Source organism: Pyxicephalus adspersus, chromosome 1 (genome assembly GCF_032062135.1).
Source record: "Pyxicephalus adspersus chromosome 1, UCB_Pads_2.0, whole genome shotgun sequence".
NCBI classification, from domain to species: Eukaryota; Metazoa; Chordata; class Amphibia; order Anura; family Pyxicephalidae; genus Pyxicephalus; species Pyxicephalus adspersus.
Window position 1 is genome coordinate 24,999,519 of NC_092858.1, and position 25,225 is coordinate 25,024,743.

Sequence of the window (25,225 nt, forward strand, 5' to 3'; positions counted from 1 at the left end):
ATTGTTTCCACTAACATATATCTGATATTTGTACAGTGCTACAGGTCATCTTTTATCTTCAGCAATTGTTTGTCACTGAAAAGTTACGCATCCACAAACAGTGGTTATGTGCAGTAATAGAAGCACCCCCTTTCTGTACCTAATATGCACATATGTGAGTACTTTTAGGCCATGTACACAAAGAGCCAGATTTATTAAAGCTCTCATAGACTAGAGAAGATTGGCTATCATAGGAGAACCTGGGTGATCCAGCAAACCTGGAATTAATTCCTTATAAAGCATTTGCTACTAGTTGGCAAAGGTTTTCTGAACCAGATCCATTCCAAGTTTGCTGATACCATAAAATCTCAGCTCACACCGCGAGCACTGTCACTTAACTATACTTTAAATTCTATTCACAAATGTTTATGTAAATGTTACCATATAGGTTTAAAGAATAAGATATTTAACACTTAGTTACATTACCTGCTAAGATTAGGATAGTAGGTTGTTGGGTGCACATTTATATTAGTAAGTTCATTTGAATACATGAAACTTACCAGCGGGTGCCTATACTGTCCTAAGGCTGCCCATTAAAAATTTGTTCTATAAATACATTACTATTAAATAACTAAAACTGTTACTAATGACTCCATTGACATTGCTAGGATCAGCAGCATTTGATACTTCTGGGTATGTCGGATTTTTGTGTTTCCTTCTGCATGCTATTATATCACCTTTCAGGTTCTATGTCACTGGGAAATAGATTGCTGCAATTCAATGTCAAAGGGCCCATTCACACATAGCTCGAGCGTATGTGTATACCTGCATGTTCCTGTCTACCTGCATGCAAACCGTCTGTATTTTTTTGCTCCCTGCTTGCCATTTCTCAGCCTTATGGTGTTTCTGGCAATAGTAGAAAATATCTGCAAAATGTGCATCTGGTGACTGTAGGCAGCAATGAAAAGAGCAGTTGGAGTTGGAATACAAAGATAAAAAATACAAAAGAAGGATTTATGGCCATTTCAGATCCATAAGCATTCTCCAAAGTGTTCAAATACAGTCCTAACTGTTCTTATCCAAGTGATCAAGTCACTTTTAGCTGTGCAGTTGCTGAGGGAAGATTGGCACTGCTGCCACGGCCACATTGAGAAGTGGTTACCTGCAGTACAGTGTGTGGCTCACATCATTCATAGTGTACCCAGGATCACCCAAACATTCACTCATGCACCACGGGTGTGAAAGGGGCCTTAGCTGCCAAAAGAAACCCCTTCAGCACTGCAATGTCCCCACTCTCACCTCCATCTTTACCTGGTTTTCTTCCAGGTTTAAGTTACTTTGGAATTGTGCCAAAATTGTACACCCTTAGGAAAGTTTCTGACTGGTGGGTAGAATGATAACAGAGACTTCACAACCTCTTTTGTCATTACATAAAGGAAGCCTGTCACCAATTTTTATTTAATGGATTTTAGTTGTTTTAATTTTAAAATAACTGAATGAGGCTCCATGTTATATACAGCACAGCACAGGAGAAAGGAATAAAAGCTATGCATTGTTTTCTTGTATGATTACAGAACGTTATTGTCTGTTTTTCTATCTGCAGAAAATAAATCAATTATTAGAGTACGTCATCCATGTGGCTTTGTGTAACACATCTGTGGACTCCTTTGTGGTCATAATAACGTAGATCTTAGTTTTGTATTTCTTAAACCCTGTAAACAAAGTCTGCGAACTATACAAAGCACGTCAGATTCAGGATGTGATCACTGTTTTCACACTATGCTCCATGTACAGTGTCATCCCAGTTGTTTCTTGCAGAAGATCCTTAAATGGAAAATAGCAAAAAAGTGTGTGTCATTATTATGTACTTCCAATTCAGAATGTGATCACCAGCTTTTCTTCTTAATTACAGAAAATATTAATGGGTATTAACTACAATGCCATAATTGTTACACAATTCTTCAAGTCTTCAAGTGAATTTCAGGCGCAAAATACGTAATCTTGGAATGTCAAATGAATGTTTCACATACATAGCAGCTGCTATTGTCTTCCATTGGCATAGTTCAATACATTTTCTCAAAACAATGTAATCATGGTTTTGGGCTATCTAATTAGTGGCTAAAAAGCCCAGTACAGTGTTGCAATGGACATTAGATGATTGTTACTGGAAATAATCTTTTAATGGAGAGGTAAGGGGGGAGGGATGAGTGAGCAGCACTTCGCTATGCTGTCCTCCATTCTCCCAATCTGTCATTCATCAATCCACCATAGCAGATTGATGAATGATGTCAGGGTACTGCTGTCAGATTTGCACCTGAAATGAGCATGACATCTTGGGGGAACTATTATCTGATGTGTGTATGTAGCTTAAGGCTAAGCCTACATAGGCTGCTTTTGGGTATTTTCTTAATAGGTTTCAAAGAAAATGCAACCTGCAGCATTTGTACAGTGTTAACATGCCAATAACCATTTGCAATTGCCTAAAAACACTTGAAAACACCTACAAAAACTTTAAATACCTCACTGAAATGAATATTATTAATATTTTTTATTATTATAAATAAACAGTATTGAAAAAGCACCAACATATTATGCAGCGCTGTACATTAAATTGGGGTTGCAAATGACAGACAGATACAGACAGTGACACAAGAAGAGGAGAGGACCCTGCTTTGAAGAGCTTACAATCTAGACGGTGGGGGAAGTAACACACAATAGGAGGGGGATATGTAGTGCTGAGAAGTAGTGAGGGTTTTAGAAGACAGAAGACGGGTAGGCAAGTTTGAAAAAATGGGTTTTGAGTGCTCTTTGAAATGAGCAGAAAGTAGGAGCAAGCTGAATAGGACGAGGAAGACCATTTCCGAAAATTGGTGCAGCTCTAGAAAAGTCTTGGAGTTGTGCGTGTGATGAGGTTATAAGTGACGAAATCATTAGTAGGTCATTGGAGGAGCGAAGAGAGCGGCTGAGGGAGTATTTTTCTATCAGGTCAGAAAGGTAAGTGGGACAGAATCAATAGGGCATTTATATGTGTTTGTGGCTGTTTATGTGTGTGTTATAGGCCTTTGTGGGTGTTTTATGGTGTGTATGGCATTTTTCCCTACTTCTGCACTGCCATATAGCTTGGTTCAAAACACCTTTATGAACCCCTAAAAACTCATAGAAAAGCAGCATGGGCATGTATTAGCATTTAAAAGTTTTGTCAGTGTAGACTTAGCCTAAGAAAACAAATGTCTGTCTGAGTTTTGCTTCATTGGATTTGGCGTGAAGGAGTGATAGTACACTGTAGAAGTGGTCTGCTTGTTAGAAAGCTGACAGTGTTAGGCTGACTGCACTACACAACTCAATGCTGTTTGATTATACTACATTGGTAGTCCTGAGTCCATTGCCATTCTGTTTGCAGGGAATAGTGTTTCTATACCTTGTGTTCAGAGAATATTTGGAAGCTAATATAAAGGCTTATATTAGTTTTATTTTTGCGCATATATATTTTTTAGTATGCTAGAGTAACAGTTTAGTTATCTGCCTAGAGTTTTGTTTTTAGCCACTTGAACACTTTGTGAACTGCATTATTCCTTACAAGAATGTACAGCAGCAAAGACAATCAGCAGACAGAACATCTAGAGGTCTGGACATTTCTCTTCTTTCAGACAAATTTCTTTGTATAACGACTATATTCTGATGTTGCCTTTGCCTCATAAATCGTTGCGTCCAACAAGTTTGCACAATGATTCAGCTCATAGAACTTTACCCTTGATTTTAATATAGCTGCATATTTTTATCATCTGGAATTTTTTTCCGGTCATAAAGTTAATATTGCTCAATAGAAATATATTATATCATATTTTTCATATATAATGCTGCCATGAAAACACTGAGGCTTGGTCCATGTATGTTTCTTTCTGGGAGGTAGGTTCATTGAAGTCTTCCAAACACAGCTTCCTATTGAAGACAGTCTAATAAAAACATCCTGTGTTATAACACTGGAAGACCCACTTATTTATAGATCTTGGGATAAATAAGATTTGATGAATGGTACACCTCTGAAAACTTGGATTTGTTATGTCGTCCAGTTCTGTAGAATGGCAGCTCTGATGTATTATCCTGGATAGGTGGAGAGGAAGCTTTATTTTCTATGTTAGTGTTTGTCCCCATTTGTCATCATGGCCGACGTTTATTAACATAGATGACGGGTGTAATCACAATGGAGAAGCAATGGTAAACCAATGTGGATGGAGAATAGATAGTGCAAGTACTAATTATAAATATTGCTGACAGTTTACAAATCTGGCCATGACAGTGAATCATGGATCCTGTGTTGTCATGCTTAGATAAAGAGGAAGTCTGTGTATTTCTCACATAACATATTACATTCTTTTCTGATTCTTGGGGCTGATATGTACCTTGTGGTGTTTGCTCATAAGCAGGATTTTACTTTAGGATGTTTACAAGTTGAAAATGGCTAATGGATTTGCATTAATGATAGAGGACCCCCACCCTAGCAAGAATTTAGTTATTTTGCAGAGACTTAATAAATATATTCCAGTGAATGTCAGTGCTTTATAAACAGACCCCAATGTCTATTATTATTGTACTGTAAATAGCCGATATGACTTTGCTGATATGGTCTTAGATTGTAAGCTCTTTGGGACAGGGTCCTCTCCTCCTCCTGTGTCACTGTCTGTATCTGTCTGTCATTTGCAACCCCTATTTATTGTACAGTGCTGCATAATATGTTGGTGCTATATAAATCCTGTTTAATAATAATAAATAAAATCGTGGTGGGCAGTACAATTCCCTGTCTCACCTGCTGTAACTGTCTTGGAGAAGCTGTCTAGCCCATGACCTTTGACAAAGTCAAATTTGCTTACCAGAATTCCCTAGGTTTCAGAGTTTCTGGAATACTCATGACACTGTATAGAAGAAAATGGCACCAGAGCAGGGTATCTGGTTTTAATTGTAAGGCCCCTTTAGTAGTATAAAGAACATTTTTTTTTTTTGCACCATTATTAGGACAGATAATGTATATTGTTCCCAATTATGGAAAATCTGTGGTACACTAAAGAATTTTTGGTCTATTATTATGTTGCCAAATGATAGCTCTGTATCCTATTTCTTGTATTTTATCTGAGAATTATTTATGCTTTATAATAAAAATGTTATAAAGAACATTTTTTTACTGGATTGAGACTGCCATTGCTGAGTTATCCTGAAAATGCTGATTGTTTTACTTACAAATAATCATGCTTGCTCCATGTCGCTGCCTAGCTAATAAAGCCAGAGACAGCCAGGTAGATAGCATTTTCAGAGTTTACAGTGGCAGGTCCCATATTTTTGTCAGTATAGGACCTATATACTATAGGGTCTATACCAGGGGTGCCCAAACTTTTTTTGGCTTGTGAGCTACTTTTAAAATGACCAAGTCAAAATGATCTACCAACACTAAAAAGTTGGACTTAATAACTCCTGTGTGCGGTAGAGTTTATTTTGAAAGGCAGAGCTCCGCAATCTGTTCGTGTTGCTGTTGCGATCTACCTGTTTGGCTCCCCTGGTCTATACTATCGTTCTATACTATAGGTCTAATGGCTGCTTCAGTTTATTTAGATAGATAAAACAAAATAAATATAAAACAAAACTAAATATACAAAACAAAATAAGGATGAGTATCCTTAAAACCCCGGATACTGGAAGTCAGTCACCCTTGTAAGCTCTCACATAGCTCTCATGTGCTGCAGAGCTTGATACTCCCTATACTACTCCCACAACTGCTTCTTCTCAGCACATGCGTGCAATGTAGCCCGAACTACAGTGTGTTTTTATCAGTCTTCTGTAGAGTTAGTTTTATCTGAATATTGTGAAGAAACGGAGGGTCAAGCAGACATTATGCTATTCGTAAGGTGCTCTCTGAACTTTCTTATGCTATCACCATGCTCAGAGCACAATGTTCCCATTCCAAGCAATTGTATGTGGTGTGACTTGAAATATGGTGTCAGCTGCCCTTAAAACCTGGTTTAGATTGTACATTAATAATACCTGTGCATGTAATGCTCAGCTGTGTCTGTTTATTGTAGTGTCTGGAGGGAAAGGTCCTGGTTTACATCCCACTTTACAATAGAGAAAAAATCAAACCATTGCAGAATTACTCATTTCATTGTAACTAAGTGCAGATTCACATTCTTTGCTGTCTAGACTGGCTCAGAAATGTGCAATGTCTATAAAGATTCAGATCCAACAGTGGGTGCCTAAAAAATTGTGTACATTCAAAATTCAGTATTTTCAATATCAAGCAATAAGGTTGCAGCTCTTCTATTTGTAGAAAATGAAAACAAAACATCTTATTGATTGCTTTTGGTCTTAATCTACACCTTTAGTTTACTCAGAAATACTTCTGAACTGCCTATAACATTAGGCTGCATTTAAGATGCATTTTTAAGCCCACTAACAGCTGGATTTTTGGGGGGATTGGGGTAGTGGTTGGTACATTGCATTTCCATTACACTGACATTGCAAGTTGTTATGCGTGCTAAAAACTGTGACCCCTGCTAAACATTGTAGGTAATATCAAGAGTAGTACAAAGTGCCATAAACATGCGGACGTGCTAGAGCAGCAGTCGCCAACCGGTGGTCCACGAAAAAATGTTGGTGGTTTGCAGAAAAATTACCTGGCCGGTGTGCCCTCCAGTAGGGTCCTTCTTCTGACCCCACTGATCAGGCCCCCCGTAGTCACAGCCCTGCGCTACTGTCCCCCCAGGAAGTTTAATAAGCAGGTCTGAGATTGCAATGGTAAAATGAGCAGATTCTGACATTATGTCACGGCTCTCCCCACACATGCACAGGATTTAAAATTATGAATTTAGTGGTCATGAGGTCCAAAAGGATGGCGACCACTGTGCTAACTAGGCTATTCATGTCAGGATCAGGCATTAGTTTTACAAAGCATGAAATTATTAACATAAAGCAAATGCTAGTACTTTAGAAAAGCAAGCCTTACATTACAAAATTAAATGGAATATTAAAAGGAATATAAATTTTTCTCACTTTGTTCTGCTGTGTGTTCATTTCAACTGCAATGCACTAAGAAATTTGCTTTAAAGCCTATGAAGTCTTATAAAGTCAGTACTGGAAACTGCCTATTGGTTTGGTCAACCCAAATTCTTTATGGAATATATAGAACAATTCTCGGTCATTTCTCCACAGATGCTACAGTATGTATGCAGTACTACATACATTCAAGATGATGAGAGATTCCCACACTATTGTAGCCATGTAACCGACAAGCAGCATCTCTAGTATGTTCTCTAGGTATCGGGACACACTTCCCCTGTGCACCTATGTTTGGTATACATTGATGAGTTAATAGCACAGCCCCATGGTCAGATCCCCACCTGAGTCCTTATTGGTAGCACAGCTGGAGGAGACGTGAGAGTTCTGTCCATCCACCAGGACTAACCAAGCTTGCTTGGGTAAAGAACACAGCCCATGCCTTCCTATGGCTCTCAGCTACTGTGTATTGTTGATTCTGTAGTCAGCCTACTGTGTGACTGGGGTAGGGATGGCCATGTCACTGCAACTGTTACCTAAATTGCAGGCCAGCAAAAAAGAGCTCCTAGCAGCCCGAAGACACCATATTGAACCTCCAGACCATGTCCAGATAGTCCCCAGCCATCAATTTAGATCATATTATTACAGCTCATGGATGATAACTGTGCTGTTTGGCTATTAGTGATCAACTGTTTCTCGATTGGAGAGGCTTTGAGTTTGACTGGTCAAACCCCTAATCAATCTTTCCAAAAGAAAAAAAACAGCTTTGGCCGCTGGCCTATTTTTACTATTTCCTACATAATGATTATTAAAGAAATACCAGATCTCCAACAAACATACATCACTGTGAAGTATAAAGTTAAATACAAGTTAGTTTGTGCGTATTTTGTACTCTTAGTATGTACCTGTTATCATGGAATGATGGTGAGTCATCTGTCTTACCCACAGTTTACGTAAAATTGTGACCAAAACATACTTTTTTGGCATAAGAACACTTTCATAGTGTTCCCTGGCAGAGTATCGCTAAAAACTGATTGCATAAAAATATGATATTTTTACCACCATAAAAATAGTATGAGGAACTGTCCTACGGAGAAATTATAGTGTTAGTTTAGTAAATACAGATTTTGAGTTTATTATTGTAATGTTTGTCACAAGCTTATTTTTGCTGCAATTTGCATATATATGCATTTTTCCCAGTGCCTCGACAACTTTTTAATGGCTTCTGCAAAAAATGTTTTTGTTTGAAAGCCTCATCATCACATGAGAATCTTCTTCCCCTTAATGCTTCTTTGAGCAATCCAAAAAGATAGAAATCAGATGGTGCTAAATGCAAACTATAAGATGAGTATTCCATAATCTCCCACTTTAATTATCTGAGGGTTTTCAATGTGTGGGCTGCAGTGTGGGGACGGACATTGTTTTGCATCAACACAATTCTCTTTGACATGCTGCTCTTCTTTGGTGCAAACTTTTTCAACCTTCACAGATCACCACAGCTTGACAACTCTTTTATGGGCCACAATACAGGGGGCTGCTACCCACCTACAATTTTTCCCACCCAGCTTAAAAAAATATCTGGGTTGAACACTGTCTTCTCGTATATGTATATAATACAGATTTGGCGGTACTAAATTACTTTGGGGGGAAATGGTCCACATTGACACTTCAGCTTTCAGTAGCTCTTCAAGTCCCCAATGCTGTCAGAATGTGGATGAGCAATGAGGGTAAATGGCTGAATATCAGCTGACTCTTTTGTGTAAACAAGCATAGAAAAAAGATTTTTTGTCTGTTGTTAGCAAAGCCTAAAAGACTAAATGCTAGATCCTGAATATAGGTATTAGAATCAGTAGAGTTGGCCTTGTATGGTCCAAAAAAGTGTAAACTGGAAGAAATACTATATTAGTATCATTGTACAAAGCATGCAATTCTCACATGTCAAGGAAACCCTTTATTTATGTATTAGAAATGAGTTTTACATGATATTTGTGTACTTTGTTGCTTAGCATTAGGATTATGTGGACTTTAGTGTATGATGTCCAGGTATGTACTGATATATGCAGTATATTAGGTACATGTAAACTGATGTCCTTATGTACTTGTAAACAGGTAGTAAAGAAACACCAAGCTACGTGCATATTTATGAAAAGAGCAGGAGACATATGCAGATGTCAGATATTATTCTACAGTATGGTGGGAGTCATTAGACCAATTGCTTTGTGTCTTTATTGGCTCGCACTGTGGTTCTGCTTTGTTTCTCCCCTGATGAAACATATACATTAGCATCTGCTTTGTTTCTGAGACTTGCCTTTGTCCAGCTTGACTTAATCATGCAGTCGCTTGCTGCCAGAACATGTTTTCAGTAATGAGGTTCACAGAATAGCACCTTCATTTCACTTGCTATTCTTAGCACATGACTCCAAATATGTGATATATTTAGGTTTTGGAGTCATTTATTCTCTCAGGTTGTATTATTTAATCCTTGTTTTACTCTGCTGTGGACTGATATATTTCTGTTTGCTCAGAGACATCACACCTAGGGCTGATTCATAGCATCCAATCAGATTTATGATTTCATTTTTTCAGGGAATAAAGGTGATACCTGGCTGGTTGATATTGGCAACACTTCTATTTTCGTTTTCATTTTCCCATTTTTAATTATTCAGCTCCTGTGTTTTGATCTATTCTTTTTTAAAAAAAGTGTTTTAAATCAGTTTACTATGCATCTATAATAGATTATTTTTTTCAAACTCTCTCTAACTCAGTATAGAAAATTGTGTATTATCAAATTAATGGTTTGTGAAGGTTCTCATTTATCTAGGTCATTGTTTATCTAAGAGTAGTTAGGCTAGGTACACACGTGCAATAAATATTGTTTGAAAACGAGCGATCACTGATAATTCTCAATTATTTTGAACAATCGTATTGTGCATAATTCTGTACATGCTGTAACGATACGATCGTTCAAAAATAATCCTCCAAAAATGTACACACACTACATACTATTGTTCAAACGATGCAGGAAGTGACATGTACAGGAGAAAGTGTATCACAGAACAATCCACGATCACTGAACGACTGTACAAACAATAGATTACGAATGATCGTCACCCAGTCAGATCCGCCAGGATAGTCGTTCATTTACAGCAAGATTCCTCGTTCGACGGCGTTGTTGACCAGTCGTTGTGCACTTTTTTTGTTAACAATTTATTGAACGATCTGTCGTGGATCGTTCGTACGCAGCCTTAGTCACATTCAGCTGGACTTGTTCTTGTAATGTTAAATTATTTCACAGCTTTTCAAGCTGCTTCATTAGTTCACTGATGAAGCAGCTTAGAAGGCTGTGAAATATTTCAACATTACAGGAGCAAGTCTATTTCAATGTGATGGACTCGTGCTAAATAATGTGTTTCACTTGAGTTGTACACATTGATTTTGGAATGTATGCAATTTACTGTTTAGTTTTATAATCAATTTTGTTATATGAACTACATAGGAACTATGAGTTAAATTGCATCCTTTCTGTATATTTACCTGTTTGTATATTTTGTGGAAAAAAAAGCTTTTCAGAACTCCTAAGACCATACCACCCAACTGTCTCTGATTTGAAGAGACTGTTCCTTTTCCAGAACCTGCCCCTCTGTAGTCTGCAAAAGTTTTCATTTATATCATATAGGAAGGTTCAGACCTGCCTTGGTATCTAGGAATCCCATGTGGCTTCTGTCGGGTGGCACCACCGCGCTGGTTCTTAAAGAACTAGTGTCTGCAACAATGACAGCAGATAGTAGTGAGCAGTATTGTACCGCTCACTGTCACCCCATTTACTCCCAATGGGGCTATTGCAGGTAAAAGCTACATGTAGTGTCTTCCCTGTGGCAGCAGTTTACTGGGCATAAGGAAGCGATAACCACATAGCAACCTCATAGCCAGTGTGAACATAGCCTAATTCTTTCAATATCATATTTGTAAATTGAGAATACCAGGCTCCAGATGTTTAGATTATGTTAACATAATTGCTTTTCTTACATGACATGTTTACTGTCTGTATTATAATTCAGATCAGGATCAGATCACATTAGAAGCTATTCATGCCTAAATCTAAAACATTTGTGAAATCATAAATTACTTTTGCAACTAGCTTTTTGATGCTGGCTAATCTAGAATGCCAACGTAATAATTTCTCAAAGTTTTGTTGGTATTTGTTACTCTTAATCAGCTTTAAATCTGGGCTAGGAACAGGTTGCAATTGCAACTGGTGCCTTTGCAATAAGGAGCCCAAAGGGGCCCTGCAGGTTGATAGCAGAAGTGGACAGGCAGATGCGGCCACTGACTATTTAGGAAATTAGCAAATCAAGTGTTCAGGTCATGGTGTCAGTAGATACCAGCAAATGAGAGATGTACTGTCTGTGCTTAATGTTTAAATGACCCAAAAGATTGGGACAGGGTTTTAGGGTGTAATGTAAGATTATGGTTAGTATTAAGATTGTTAGCCCAATGTATGATTTTGGGCCCATTCACATAATTGTCACACAATGTGTTAGGATACAATTTTTAAACCACAATTATAACTTGTGTTGCCTTCAACAGTCCATTCATTGAAATAGTCTGTCTAACGCAGAAGTGTCCAAACTTTTTGCAAAAAGGGCCAGATTTGGTGAGGTGAAATGTGTAGGGTCCCATCATTCAGCATGTACAGCACGTGGGTCCCGCACAGCACACGCTCACCAGGTTGACGTGAGGGATTCCCTGTGCAGGAAGTCCAGTGTCACTGCAGGCTCCGTGCAGAGCAGGAATCAGAGTGGGCATGGTCCGCACGGGTCCCACATAGCACACTCCCACTATAATGACGTAGGGGATTTCCTGTGCACACACGGGGACTTCCGTCCTGCCGAATATGCCCGTCGAGTAGTGGGCCGATAATTGCAAGGGGGTTGAACTACTCTAATGAAATATAAAATAGCTTTTTTTGTACGCGTGTATTTTATACTGTGCTCAACAGTGCCGGCGGGCTGCAAATTAGTGATTTTATGACAGGCTGCGGGCCGGTGGAAATCTAAAAAGCTTGGCCCCCGGGCCGGACTTTGGACATGTCTGGTCTAATGCATCAAACACACCAAAGAGGTAAATATGGCATTAATGGAAGGGCACCTTACCACTGCACCTTCGTCCAAAAATGTGTTTTATTCATAATAAATGGCACCACAACACACCAAGGTGTGTAACTGAAACACAATTATGCGAATGGATCTTCAAGGTTAAATTGATTGTACATTCAGATTAAACCATGTGTGGCTTCTGGCACTGTATTCATTCCCTGATGCCACACAACATACTCAGATGAAGTGAGAGGACAAGCCAAGAGCGGTCAGGAATAGGTAACCTCTGACCCTGTGACTTTGCTTATTTGTTGTATTTACCATAATCCTATCCTGACAATTTCCTTCAAAATTAGGCATCATTGAAGATAGGATTAGAGATTGGTGTCAGTACAGATAAAACCCTGCAACAGCGCAACGCCCAACGCAGATTCTAAAGGATTAGAGTTATTTAAAAAACATATCAGGGAATCAGATTTTTTTTGTTATATTTATGTAAAGTGAAACAAAGCAAACTGTGTCCACTAGGGGGCAGCAAATCAGTACTATAAATACATCAGAATATAAAACATTTAGGTTTATTTATTAGTACAATGTAATACATAATATCTAGTAAAACATAAGGGTTGAGTCAAAAATCACACAATACAAGGTAACTGCTTATAGCAATAGAATTAACAGTAAACACTATTTCCATTCTCCAGGACCCCTGAAATTGAATATGCTATCCAAGGGCTCACTTTTAAGAATGTGAACAATGTTCTCCATAATATAAATTAAAATAAATCCAGAGGGGAGTTTGGTAACCATCTGTAATAACCTCAGCAGATAACAGAGCCAGGATTGCAGGATTTTGCAGAGATTCCATCAACAGTGTATATGAAAGATATGGCAGGTGGTTATGTATTCCTATATACCTTATGTACTGGACTGTAGAATTAATACTGTCCTAGGTAGATAAACTATGATACACTCTCTTGCTGTTTTACCCAGTTTTCTCACAAACAAATGTAGTATAAATAATAATGTAAAAGGTGAGCTCGCAAAGAGCTTTTTAAGTGTAGCAGTATGTATTCATCTAGCTGAAGAGTTGCATTTAAATAATCCACCAATCAAGTGTTGGCACAGCAGGAGTTTACATTTACTGCCCCAAGGAAAGTTTTGAGGCTTCCCCCTTTTTAATTTAACTGTCATGCCTACAAACACACACACCAAGCCAAGACATATTGGAGATGTTTGCCCTAAATCAACCTTGTCTAGCAAAGCACAGGTTTTTATCGAAACCCTAGGGTTCCTCCAGAAGTTTCTAGGAGTTTCTTGACCTGTAGTTGAATGGCTTCCTATTTGATGGTGCCAGGGCCAATGCCACTTGGCAGAACCAGCTACAGGGCACCAGTGATTGCTTTAACTGGCAGGGTGGCACTCTGACCACCATTGCAAGGAGGGGCATTCATCCCGTTGACTACTAATGTGGGAGCAATTTTCTCTCTGATCTCCAACAACTTTATCTTAGCAGGGGTTCCCTGATATCTAAAAATTGTTTTAAGGAATACTTTTGGGGTGAGAAAGGCTGGGATAAAGTAAAGGGTGGTAGAATTTCACTCGGTGGTAGTCTGCCTCTAATACGCTAATTCAATTCTATGTAAAAGGAAAACATGATTTCATGCTTCCAAGAAGTTATGTGTTCCTATAGCATTCCCAAGCCAAACAAGTTCTAAAATATTGGAGCCCAATATGTGATCTCCTTTTATAACCTAGATGACTCGGGGTGGTCACCACTATTCTCTTACTTCCCCAACACCCAAAGCTTTGAAGATGGAAAAAGGAAATCTGTACGTTTACAGTACCTAGAAAATCAGCCTGGCGTTCAACATTTCCATTGTAGAATGTTGAGACATTATAAAAACCTTGATTATAATGTGGTATTTTTCTGTTATTTTGCAGAGAAAGCAGCTAATTGATAATGGAACATTAAATGCATCACTTAGAAGCAGTTGATTTGCAAATAGCTGTAGCTAATGCTTATCTTTAATAATTAGGGTTTTAAAAGCAGACATTATCTAGTCCATGTGCTGGCTGGTTTGGCCACACACAGAGCTGCAGATAATTAAAGATGGCGCACTAAAGGTCAGAAGACTGGTTCCCATCAAACTATGCACACATCGTGTGTTTCTATAGCTTTCCTGAATTCCGTATATTCAAAAATGTTCAGTATGGAAAAATTCCAAGTAAAAGTTACGGCTCAGGCAGTTTCATGCTACGGGAATTTTCCTGTAATTATCTTTCTGATTTCTCTGTGTAGTAATGGAAGACACTGGGGATCTCCAATACCTGTAACTAGGCTATTTGCCAATGATGCAACTTTCATATTTACCTGTGACATAGTGGGCTGGGGAACTGGGGATTTCAATAACTTGAAATTTAGAAACAATTGTGGTATGACAATATCTTTCCTGAATGTTACAAGCAGGGTGATATATTCTAATGAGTCACAGGAAAGATTATTGGGTTTACGGGAAAAATCTGTTAATGAAAAGACAACATACATTGTTGATTTTTGCCTTTTTCCTGAAAACGTGTTATACCACAGTCTGAGACATGAACAAACAGAAATAATCTGTGTAAAACAGAGGCACTAGGGTTCACACTGTAATAGTGAAGAAACCATCAAGGTAACATATACTATTACTCTTCTATCTGTTTCTTGTCTTGCACATATACACATATATGTTTATAATACATAGTGTTTTGTAAAGGAGGATGATCATTACAGACAGCACCAAATTTCCTTAGAATGTCCAATGAATAGGATGGTGAAATTCCACTATGGCTAGGTTTCATCATTGCATGACTGCTGTTTACTTTTGGTATGACTTGGATTTTACAATAAACAGAAAAAATAAATATCATTGTTAGTTTAATAAGAAGGTAAAATGTGTCATCTATGCCAGAGTTGCAGAAGTCGGCTTAATAAGGCTATGTGCTTGTATTATAAAGTTGTAATCTACATTTTTTTTTAATGTATTTTTTTAATAAAATTAGCATTGGGTATTTGAATTAGTCCTTTACACTCTAGAGCCGTGATTCTTAACCGGGGTTCCTTCGGATGATGCTAGGGGTTCCTTGATCAATGAACAATTAGTGTCTCTCTGGTCAGCTTAAATAAAACCAATGATCTTTTTTGGCTATTTGTAAGAGTGGCAGCCATCCGCTGGCCAGCAATGTAAGAAGTATTCTCCCTACTGACCACCATGTTATTGTACTGTGAGCTGTGGATATAGTAATTATAACAGGGGTTCCCTGAAGATGTGAAAGTTCCTTCATGTTAAAATCGTTACAAAAAGTTTCTCTAGATCAGTGTTCTTTGGCATTTTTAACATGGGGTAACCCTTGAAATACCTTTCAGGTCTTCAGGTGACCCCTTACTATAGTACTATATCCACAGCTCACAATACTTTAGTTGGAGGGTCAGTAAGAAGAATGTCTCTTATGTTGTTGGTCATTGGTAAGGCTCCCACCCTAACAGATCATTGGTGTCAATTAAACTAACCTGAGATTTAAAAACTGCCCATTGCTCAAGGAACCCCTAGCATCCTCTGGAGGAACCCTAGGGTTCCATGGATCTCTAGTTGAGAAACACTGCTCTAAACGAACCTTATTTTTATCCCAGAGGAACCCTTAAAATACTTTTTTAGGACTCAGGAAACCCCAGATTAAACCAACTCACTGAGAGTCATGTGAAAAATACCCCTAATATTGGTGACAGCTAAAAATATTGTTGTTATGAAACTAGAATTTGCAATTAGCACTGACCCTGTAACCATGCAGGTACCAACAATTGGATTGTCAACCAGCAAAAGCTCAAGGACCCCCTTGCAAACTATAAAGAACCCTTGGGGTTCCACAGAACCCTGTTCTTTTCTGCTCTCTGATTCACATGCAGGCAAACCAGTCTCCCTTCAGCACTAGCAGTGAAGGAACTACTGCCATGATAGCCAATGTAATCACAAATTGGGGAACCACATGATGTTTTTTTTATCCAAAAGCTGCTCAGCTAATGCTCCAATAATGAATTGGTGAAGACATGCTTTATAGACAGTGGTGGATGTTTTTTACCTGGCCTGGCCTGGTAGTATAATGGGATTATGCATTAGGATTAACCTACACAGACATTTGTTTTTTGCTTTCTCACATAGGCTTGTTAAGTATTTCTGAAGAACTTGGTATTCAGTTTTTGGGTTTTATCTAGATTTTATGTAGAGGCATACTCTTTGCAAATCAGTTATGAAATAGAGGCTGAAAATATGCAAACAATGCTTCCGGGTACATAAAATGTATATACTGGTATTGTGTATGATTGTTCAGTTACTTTAAAGGAATCATTTACTGAAACGATTAAGCAAAATGTCATCTTTGACCTTCTTCTGAAAGAAAAGGAAAGACTTATGAAATTGACTTTCTATAAACAGCTCTGAAGTGGAAAGATTTTTTTTTTAGCATCCCCCCCCCCCCCATTAGCAGCCCTTCAAATGCTAGTTAACCCTTATGAGATTCTTGAACTCTAGCTAGTGTCCTTAATTATTTGGGGATTGCAAAATGTTGTAAATGAGGTAGTAAGACGATCTGATTTAAAGTATACCAGAATGTTGCTGCCAGATTACAAGCAGGACGGAATGAGGAATAGAATTTTGCAGAGACAAAGTGAATGTTTGTATTTAATCATGATTCAGAGGAGAACATACAAATACCTTTAAAAAAAAAAGACGTCCAGAGTTCAAGGACATTTTGAAGTGCATTTTAAGCCAAAAACTATTGTGTTCAGTAAACATAACACAGCAGTGCTGCCTCTCCCTCCTAGCTCTGATCATCCTCTGCATTTTGCAGGCAGGGTGCTATTAGGGGGCTGGTATGTGACTTCTGGCCATGTTGGCTGGATTTTCATACTGAATGGATATGAAGAGGAACCATATTACTTCTATTTGGATAAAGCTGCCGGAGATTCCCAGGTCTTCTCATGGAAACTGTGACTTTGATTACCAGTATAAGGTACACAAGTTCCTATGGCTTGCAGAAATTGCTGACCACAACGTGCTGAGTCAGATTACCCTTTCAAGCACTTTTTCTTCCCTTTTACATCACAGTTTCCATCATTTATTGTGTGAAGATAACCCACTATACTTATAGGCTTGCATATTCATTTTTTTTTCTAGACATTAGGCATTACCCAAACGGTAAGACTTAAAAGCATCCAGGATGGGAATTCCCAAATTACACAGAATACAGGGATTAACAACACCATTTGTGTATATTACGGGAAGATTGCATAAAACGTACCCGGGATGAAAGAGTATCTGTTTTTAGTTGTGCTACTTTTATTCCAGCCAGAGGCTAATTATTAAACATCAGATGCCATTATTCTTTTATTAAAGAGACACTCCCCTTTAAAAAAATAGAACAAAAAACACTTCAGGCAATTATATTAGCCACCCACTGCCTACTTGTTATATCATTTCTCTGTGCAGACAGTCTTTGGTTATGTCAGTGTCTATTGTGCATTGGGACTGCCTTATGATTAAGTCTGACACTGTCTTCTTTAATGCTGCAGTTATTTCTTTAAAGAGACTCAACTCTGCCTTCTAAATGCTGACTTTTCTTTGAACACAAAGGTTGCCCAAACATTTCCTAAACCATTTACATCACGTCACACTTTTAGTGGTAAGAATTAGCAATATTGATTATTTTCTTCAAAAGAAAAGGTGGCTGGGTTTTAACACTTATGCCCTTTAGGACTACTAATTCTTAACAGCACCCCCAATTTACCAGTATTGTGGTGAACTGTGTTACAAATATTAGGGCACTTGCTTGCTTTTGGTTTGCTTGGCGATCTATATAAAGGAATGGGCTGCTCTACCGCAACCCATGAAAATGCTAAGCATTTTGTGTGATATGCATTAATGTACTGCAATAACATAAATCCGACCATAAAGAAGAAGGTGGTTAGCACACTTGTTCTGTAGTTCTGGGTGCTGGTTATAATCCTATAAGGAATATAGGGTACTAGGTTCCAATCCTACAACAAACATTAGGTACTTTATTCTAATCCTACAAGGATCATAAGGTAAAAGATTTCAGTCCTACTAGGGACATAGGGTACGGGATTCTAATCCGATAAGGATCATAGGGTACTGGACTATAATACTACAAAAAAACATAGGGTTCTGGAGTCTAATACCATTAGAAATATAGGGTACTGGATCCTACAACAGGGTTAGTATGAATCCAAGGAAACAAAGGAAACTGGGCAGCACGGTGGCTCAGGGGTTAGCACTCTGGCCTTTGCAGCGCTAGGTCCTAGGTTCAAATCCCAGCCAGGACACTATGGAGTTTGCAGGTTCTCCCCGTATCTGCGTGGGTTTCCTCCTGGTGCTCCGGTTTCCTCCCACATCCCAAAAACATGCAGTTAGGTTCATTGGCTCCCCCTAAATTGACCTAGACTACATTAATGACATATGACTATAGTAGGGACATTAGATTGTGAGCTCCTTTGAGGGACAGCTAGTGACACAACTATGGACTCTGTACAGCGCTGCGTAATATGATGGCGCTGTATAATAATAATAATAATACTGGATTCTAATCCTACAAAGAACACAGGGTACTGGATTCTATTCTACAGTGAATATAGGGTACCGGATTCTAATCTCAAAACAAATATAGGGTACTGAATTCTTATCAAGTAAAGAAATATGGTTCTAGAGTCAAATTCTACTTGGAACATGGGGCACCAGATTCTAATCCTACTAATAATACTACTGAAAAACCATAGGGTTATACCAGAGTCTAATACTACAAAGAACATAGGCTACTGGTTTCTAATCCTACAATTAATATAGGGTACTAGATTCCAATCCAACAAGGAACATATTGTACTGGATTCTAATCCAATAGGGAACATAGGGTACTAGATTCTAATCCTACAAAAAACATAGGGTTCTAATACTACTAGAGACATAGGGTACTGGATTCTAATCATACAACAAGGGTAGGGTACTGGATTCCAATCCTACCTGTGACTTTATGGGGTTTACATGAATTCTTCCTGTTAAGTAGATTAGTTGGTGTCTGAAGTGTGGTTTGGATGTTGTTAAGTGATTTATGGATATTGCACTGCATGATATGTGGGAACTGGAGAAAAATCGGCCAAATATATCACATTTTCTTGCTGTTTAATCCTTAAATATTACTTAAAAGCTGAAATCCAGGCGGATGTTAAAAACACCAAAGAATACATGTGTGTATTTATTTAAATTGTTTGATTTCATCTTCTTGTAATGCTTTATACAGTAGCACTCACAATAATGGGGGAAGTAGTCCCTAAAACTAACCAGGTGCCTTGCAATACAGAGTGTAGACAGGAAAAGTGCTGAGGACACGAAAGAGCAGAGGGATGACCTCATTAGTCTGCTACAGCACTGTCCAATCACATAAAGAAGCAGAGAGGTGGCCATTCTTTTTTGCTTTTTTGCAGCACAGAAAAATCAGGCCTGTGTAAATCTCAGATGCAAAAGTTCTTTTGCAAATAAATCAGCAGTAAATGTATTTTTTGTCTGGAGTTTGGTTGTAATAACCCCATAACTGTAACGATTCAGAGTAGTATAATAATATACAAGAAGTAGATAGAAGGAGGCCATAACATTTTTACCACTTCTAGTATAACTGGAAGCTGCTAGGTTCCTAATCCATTTTCACAGTACAGGCAACATGTAAAACATATTTGTCCTTCACGTGTTTTCTAATCACACCCAGTTGCCATTGTCTATTTTCTTAGCAAGCACCTAAGAGGCAGAAATGACAGATCAATAAAAGGAGCAGAGAACATGTACTTTTCCAATGATAAATGCTTTCATCAGACTTTTGTCTTACTACAAGCAGCTGCCTTGAGGAACTTATGGAATTCCAGCTGTTAGCTGCAGTTCCTCAATAACAATGGGCGGTGCTCAACGGATTGTGAAAACAGAGCAGTGACCGGGCTGCAAAGCATGTAGAGCACAGCTGTATGCAGCATCGCTGGGATTATATTAGTCTTTACTGTGAATTGTACAGAAGCAGGAGGACAACAGAAATATGGGGCACCCCAACAAGTAGAACAATGCAGAAAGACCAAACCCTCCAGGTACTGTTTATTCCATATATATTTTATTTTTACTATGAAGTGTTCTGTTACTCTTCTACAGGGTGTAGCTTTCCAATATTGCGGTATGGTTTCACTATATTGTAACATACTACTGAGGTTTTCCGTATCTGCCTCTAATCTGAGCATTGACATAAAGAAATTGGGTAGGGGAGGACTAACTATCACACTTTAACAAATTCTCAGAAGTACTTAGGTCTGAGACATCAGCTGTCGAGTTTCAAGTAGTTGTAAGATTATTTTTTCCAAGTTTGAGTGTTCTTTTATAGTGTATGTGTTGCAATTATTGTGTGAGACCAGGAAAAAGTCACAAAAGATTAGGGTGCATTGGCTGTATGTGCCTAGACTTTAGGAACAGTTTTCCTATTCTTGTGGAAAATTATTGTATAGGATAAGGCGTACTTGTGATTCTTTAGTCATCTATAGACATGTAATAGCCAACATAATGTGCAAAGTGTGAACAAGAATTTGCTGAGAAGAGAGGTAGAGGATCAGTGGCTTGTTCATGAGGCTTTTATAGACATGAGACTGTCATCCAACCTAACCAGATTAGGCAACTGTATTCTTGTGTCTGTGGGTAGCCTTAGGTTGTTCTTAAACTTTAAATAGTTGTCAGACATGAAGGCCTTGCCTTAGGTGAAAAAAATCTTCAACTTAAGTGCCAGGCTTGTTTCTTCATTCTTGGTGATAGGGGCAATTAAAGTGGAAGCAATGGGGAGGTTGCTGCAGTTACTAACCTATTGTGACCGGGAAGGATTCCCAACAGCCCTGAATGTCAGCGTTTGATGGCACTGCAGATGTAAGATCAGCTATTGCCAGCAGAATGTGGTGGCTTTTATGGGTTATTATGTCCTGTGAAATCAAAGTGTTGATATACCTGATGGCTAGCATATACATATATATATATATATATATATATATATATATATATATATTATAATAAAAACAAACACTGTATTAATCAGGCATGCTTACTTTGTAATGTGTCTTCCTAATAAATCAATGTTTTATTGCTTACAAATGTAGTTGGCTGTCAAAACTTTATTCTACAGAAATAAATTAAAAGCTTCTGGTTGCATATGCCAGCTGTGCATAATTAGAGGTGTATAGTAACTACTCTAAGGGTACTTATATGCAAGAGATGACACTCTGGCAATGACCCCATGTCCTAGAGTGTTCCCAGAGCTGAATGCTGATTGGGAAGGTATACCTATATACATGGAGTGACAGCCAACCCAATGATGATCCGATGTGGGTGGTCCCTGAGCTGACTGCTTCTTGTTAGAGGGAATATATCGTTAGGTGGGGTACTCATATACATGAGATGACATTTAGCCAAGGTGGCGCACTCATGTCTGTAGGCAGTCGCTGAGTTGACACTTTTCTGACATAAAGAATAGTCAGTTTGGCAGGGGTCATACCTGTACTAATTGCTATTGATCCCTCCCTTATTAGCCAGAACAGATTTTCTTTTTGTTTTAGATCTTAGATGGCAGTTGTATGTTTGGTGTAGTCACCCCCATGGCACGAGATTCATCTAACAGCTCCATGAACAGCCTTATTCTGCTTGGTAGAACATTCTTGTTCATAAGAATAGAGGATATTGGAGGTTCTACTAGGGGTATTGTAATATTGATTGGGACAGGTATTACAACCTAATTTACTTAATGTTTTCTGTTCTAGGGGACTACCAGGTAAACATTCTTCATAGATATGTGGTTTTCTAAAGTTAATGGGTCCATTTAGGTCTGTAAAAATACTTTAATACAGAAACATATATCTTTAAAATACTTTAGGTTACCTACTCACTTATGTTGGATGAGCTTCTTACAGGCTCACTAATTGGTAGACTGCTGAGATTCTGTGTTGTATTCTGCTAATATTCTGTTGATAACAAGAGCTGCAAACCAATAGAGCTCAGTTCCCCAGGATAAAACTTGGCTTTTAAATGTTCCCTATGATAATCATATTCCTCCATAGTTGTGAAGCTGAGATGACCTTTTTGAAACAGTCAGGAATGGCAGCTGTCAAATTTTTATCCAGACAAATTGCCTTTTTAAAATGGGTAACAAACATAACTGTAATTAAGCTGGTGGAATCTGACATTTTACCTAAATCAGACACATGACTGTGGGGTAGTTTGGGGTATAGGGGCAGTTCTGGGGTGCTGGGATCAATCTGCATGGAATTTGGATGTATTTGAGTTGTGTCCCTTAGGTCCTTGGGTGTACACAGCATAAAACTTAATGGCTCCTGCCTACAGCGGCTGTCTGTGGTTGGGACATTAGCTTGTTAGCTTCTTCAGGATAGAAATAATATAATCCTCGGTGCATAAGACACAAATAAAATACTGAACTAAGCCAAGACAAAAATTACAACCGAATATAAAACATAGCTGGAGAAAAAGGAGTGTGCACAGGCCTCACGTGCATGTACGCACACACACAGAGCCAGTACAAGTGTACACAGTCACACACAAATCAAATCTAGACGCCTTTTCAAGATCACTCTGAAATGGAAAATCTTCGAAGTCGTCACTGCTCGCTGTTAAATATTTATTTTACAAAATGATAGGAGATAAAGACTAATTGCGGGAGTTTTAGTGCATGTGCCTTTGAAGAGGCCAGAAGCTGAAAAAAAATTGGCTGTAAAGCGAAGGGGAAAAAAAATCCCAGTGTTATTACCCAATATGGATGACAAAACATTGGAGCTTGTGTGGGAAAGTGGATCACATCCAAAGTCTGGAATCGTTTATCTTCTGCTTAACTCATAAGGATGACTGCTTTATGTATTTCACTGAAATTCCTACTGATTGCTTGTGATCTGGGAAAAGCAGCTCGTACACACAGAATTGGAAGTGAGAGAATAAATATTGAACTGTGTAATGACCACAACAGGAAAGGGATGTCAATGCTATACATTAGGTCATATAAATTAAATAATGAACTAGAGGGGCTGAATTAACTGATAGCTTTGTATAACGTCAACCTATACACATTGGAGGCAGTCATACAGAGGACTATGAATAAAAAGGACATCAATTTAGGTACTTGTGCTGCTGTGATTTCACTGCTTTCCAATATTTGGCGGCTTTAATGAAATAGCAGCCAACTGCTGCTTCCTTGTGTAGAGGAGATAGGTACACTTGAAACACATAAATAGGGTCAAACTTTGCAGAAGTCACAAATTCAACTTGTTTGAAAAAAAAAAACAAATACACCTTTATTGTTTTTACTGGTGTGTTTTTAAGATGGTTCAGTTTAGTGTAGTTTCCTCTAATTATTTATTTTGTGTTTTTTGTTTAAATATTTTGTGTATTTATTTATTTAATATTTCTGTATTATTATTTTATTTATTTATTTTTACTTTTTTGGCAGTTCCTTTCTTCCTTTCTGTGAGAACAACAGTATAACTTTAAGAGTAATTTTGGACCCAAGTACAGATCCAGTTTAAAAGAGTTCAGGAGCTAATAAAAGCTATTTGCATTCTTAAAAAAGCAACTTAATTTGACCTTTACAGCTGACTCCATTTAACCAAAAAATCTTCTGGACAATTTGTAAGCAAATAAAAACACTGCTTGGCTTGTCTCTCATATTAAATATTTCACAGATATGGCTATGAATATTGTTAGCATGTGTCTTAGTGTCATAGTCATGTAACTAACTGACTCTCAAAGGGGCTCACAATTTAATGTCCTTTCTATAGTCATATGTCATTAACACAGTCTAAAGCCAATTTTGAGGGAAAACCAAATAACCCAAAGGCATGTTTTTGGGATGCAGAAGAAAACCAAACTCATTACAAATAGTGTCCTGACCATGATTCAAACCCTATGACCATGTCCTACCAAGGTCAGAGTGCTAGCCACTGAGCCAACCATGCTGCCTGTACTCCAGAGCACTCTCATTCATTTTGGAGTGACCACTTACCTCTAGGGTTAGCTAGAGATGAGTAGATGTTTGCAATTAGGACTAGCTATGGTTTAGGGTGCAGCCCAGTCATCTGCCTGATAACCAGAACCACATGCCTCTAGATGAACCAATCTTTAGAGAGGATAAATCATCCCAAAGACTGCAATAGAAACTTGAATACTCAAAAAGACATAATACAAGCAACACCATATAAATGATAAAAGCTTTAATAATACCAGATAAAGCCTAGCCAAGTAGCACTGGATGAGTAATCTCAAATATTATACACTCATAAAATTATATATTGTTTATATGTATTTATGAGTGTACAATATTTGAGATTACTTGTCCAGTACTACTTGGCTAGATTTTATCATGTAGCGAATAATAAAAGACAGCTCTTATTATAAATATATGGTGTTGCTTATGTAATGCCTTTTTGAGTGTAATTTGCGATCAGGCTGAAATTTGTAGACAACAGTTTCATCATTTATATAACTTGCTTGCTCCCCAAAGAATTTAATATTTTGATATAGCAATAAAAACTTGACAGCAGTTTTAGCCCTTTTGATTCTGTCCAAGCCTGCAGAAAATAGCTTAGTCTATTTAAACACTTTAAGATATGACACTTGTTAATTACATGATAAGGGTGATAAGGGTGATTATTGTGTGTTTTATTCCTTACCCCAGTGTCCTCCCTATTATGCTTTGGCATAGTGGTGGTAAAGAAGCTAGCTGACAAATCACGTTGGAGTTCATTGCGGTAACCTGTGCATTATTCACATTACTGCAATGTGATATATGTATTGTTTTGCGCTGAAACATGTGCATCAGAGCTGCATTGCCTCAGTGTGTTGCATGCTGTCCAAAATGAATAGCAGTGCAATGCACTAATACACATATCATTGTGACATACTTCAGCAGGGAACTGTGTTTGAACTCCTAGACCCTTTTCAGACCTGTGGTTGACTGCAGCATTGTGCCCCAGGTTCAGCTGCACTCCTCTTCAA

At 38.1% G+C, this 25,225-nt stretch overlaps 1 protein-coding gene across 3 annotated transcripts in view; it reads left to right on the top strand.

Annotated features, from left to right (window-relative positions):
* The window catches only part of STARD13 (StAR related lipid transfer domain containing 13), a 117,567-nt gene that overhangs the window by 54,480 nt on the left and 37,862 nt on the right, over positions 1-25,225 (top strand). The window contains exon 1 of one of the 3 annotated variants that reach the window (XM_072404263.1): positions 20,127-20,286. The exons of the other annotated variants lie outside the window; for them this stretch is intronic. The gene's annotated coding sequence lies outside the window, so the exon portion shown is untranslated. Of the gene's footprint in view, positions 1-20,126; positions 20,287-25,225 lie in introns of those variants that run through there. 3 annotated transcript variants of the gene reach the window in all.